At 48.6% G+C, this 2629-nt stretch overlaps 1 pseudogene; it reads right to left on the reverse strand.

Moving 5' to 3' along the window:
- Positions 1 to 312: 312 nt before the first annotated feature.
- On the reverse strand, positions 313 to 1965 carry LOC102278572 (S-phase kinase-associated protein 2-like; annotated as a pseudogene).
- Positions 1966 to 2629: the final 664 nt, after the last annotated feature.

Consider the following 2629-nt stretch of genomic DNA (forward strand, 5'->3'; position numbering starts at 1 on the left):
GCTTTTAAGGGTATAACAGTGAGAATCCCAGGGACGGGGGAGCCTGGTGGGCTGCCGTCTATGGGGTCGCGCAGAGTCGGACACGACTGAAGCGACTTAGCAGCAGCAGCAGCAGCAGTGATAAAAGCTTTCATAATCATTTCTAAAAAGCAACACTTCACAGTTTTGTCTCTCCAATGGTTCTCTAATATACTTGTAGAAGGAAGGCAACAGAAAATCAAGAATAAAAATAGCTGAGCTCTCCACAGTTGGGGTTCCTGCCTACTTTTCCTGTTCAAAGAAAAGAGGAGACACCATCTTACAACAGATTCATCATAGACAACTGGGCTTCTCCAGGGACAGTCAGCATTTGATGCCCCATATCCCTTGGTTCTTGTTGCCAATGGTCAGCCTGGCGATGGTGGTGAAATGGGGGCAATTAACCTGTAGATGAGGGAGGGCTTCCTTTAACAGTTGAGGGTTACCATCCAGCATGATTCCAAAGACCTGTAGTGTTTTTAGTGTGGGAATTTCTCTAAGTTCAAGTAAAGTTTCAGGTATTATGTCATAGCACTGACTGAGTGCTATGTTGGAGGTAGCTGAGTTGGTAAATATCTAGAAAGCAGTCACTTTTCAGCATAACACTATCACTTAAGTATAACGGTGGACAAGATTGGGACATCTTCCCAACTGAGGCAGAGACATCTGATCTCTGCAGATTCCTTTGGTACCTGCTGAGATTCAACTGGATGATGGTCTCCGACATGTATGCTGCTGCTGCTGCTGCTACTAAGTCGCTTCAGTCGTGTCCAACTCTGTGCGACCCCATAGGTGGAAGCCCACCAGGCTCCCCCATCCCTGGGATTCTCCAGGCAAGAACACTGGAGTGGGTTGCCATTTCCTTCTCCAATGCATGAAAGTGAAAAGTGAAAGTGAAGTTGCTCAGTCATGTCCAACTCTATGCGACCCCATGGACTGCAGCCTACCAGGCTCCTCTGTCCATGGGATTTTCCAGGCAAGAGTACTGGAGTGGAGTGCCATTGCCTTCTTCTGACACCATGTGCAATAGCCACCTATAGGTGCTTTTCAGTGAAGTCAAAGCACCAAGAGAGTTTCAGCTCAGCTCATCCAATCTGGAACAGCTGCTCAGCAAAATCTTCAGGGCAGATTCAGAGAATCCAGAATGCCCAGAAAGGTTGAGTTGCAGTAAATTTGTTTTCTTAGCAAGATTATCAACAATGGGATCAGAAAGCCAGAGGCCTTCCAGGCTGAGATTCTGCAACTTGGAGCAGTGAGACAGAAGGCCGTGGAGGGTAAACACGTCAATCACTAAGTTCGATAGGTCCAGGTGCTGTAGACAAAAAGGGCTGAAATATTCAACTAACAATTGGTCCATAAATGATCACGGGCAGCAGAAGGCAACTACCCATCAGGACAGAAGCCGACCAACCACATCTGGGTAGAGGTTTCTGCCCATGAGGTCTACAGTCTGCCAGAGAGACTCATCAAACTCTAGATAATGCTGTCTCTTAACAAACACTGGAGACTTTCAGGAGTTCAGGGAGGCACAGACAGGAAAAGATTCCTAAGAGTAGCTCGTCTGGAAGGGAGTCCCAAGAAATAGCTGGAAAGTTCTCTTGTTTAGCTTAGGTCTGCGGATAATCTCAAAGTCCTTGTCATTTCCTTTGCTTTTCAGCCATTTTCATGGGGGACTCTGTGGGTGGCCCAGGTTTGAAAGCAGTTGCTGGGGGATAGTCTCACTGTCCATCTCCTCCTTCTCCAGGGTGGAGACCCCCATGCCTGAAAGCAGTCAGAAGTCTAGAACCCCCATCCCCACGTGAAACTGGTGGTGGCATTGGTCCTCTGGTTGGGTGTCTCCTGGAAATGTTTCCTGTGTGTGGCGTCTGCAGGTTGGGGAGTTTTAAATGTGCTCATTAATTGCAGAGGTGCCCGCCTCCCAGATTCCCACTTTAGCCTGTCAGTTCAGTTCAGTTCAGTTCAGTCGCTCAGTCATGTCCAACTCTTTGCAACCCCATGAATCGAAGCACGCCAGGCCTCCCTCCCTGTCCATCACCAACTCCCGGAGTTCACTCAAACCCACGTCCATTGAGTCGGTGATACCATCCAGCCATCTCATCCTCTGTCGTCCCCTTTTCCTCCTGCCCCCAATCCCTCCCAGCATCAGAGTCTTTTCCAAAGACTCAACTCTTCACATGAGGTGGCCAAAGTACTGGAGTTTCAGCTTTAGCATCATTCCTTCCAAAGAACACCCAGGGCTGATCTTCTTTAGAATGGTCTGGTTGGATCTCCTTGCAGTCCAAGGGACTCTCAAGAGTCCTCTCCAACACCACAGTTCAAAATCATCAATTCTTCGGCACTCAGCTTTCTTCACAGTCCAACTCTCACATCCATACATGACCACTGGGAAAACCATAGCCACCAAATAGATAAGTAGATGGCAAGTGCCAATTTGTAGTTGACAGGAATACCGAAGAAAGGTGGAGGGGCAGAAATTGTAACCAAGAAGTACCCCTTGGGGCCTTCCTGGGTTGGGGGAGGGACATGTCTCCCCCCACCCCCATCCTCTGCTTTAGCTCCTCTCGTAGCTCAGTTGGTAAAGAATCCGCCTGCAGTACAGGAGACCCGGGTT

Source organism: Bos mutus, chromosome 13 (genome assembly GCF_027580195.1).
Source record: "Bos mutus isolate GX-2022 chromosome 13, NWIPB_WYAK_1.1, whole genome shotgun sequence".
Classification (NCBI taxonomy): Eukaryota; Metazoa; Chordata; class Mammalia; order Artiodactyla; family Bovidae; genus Bos; species Bos mutus.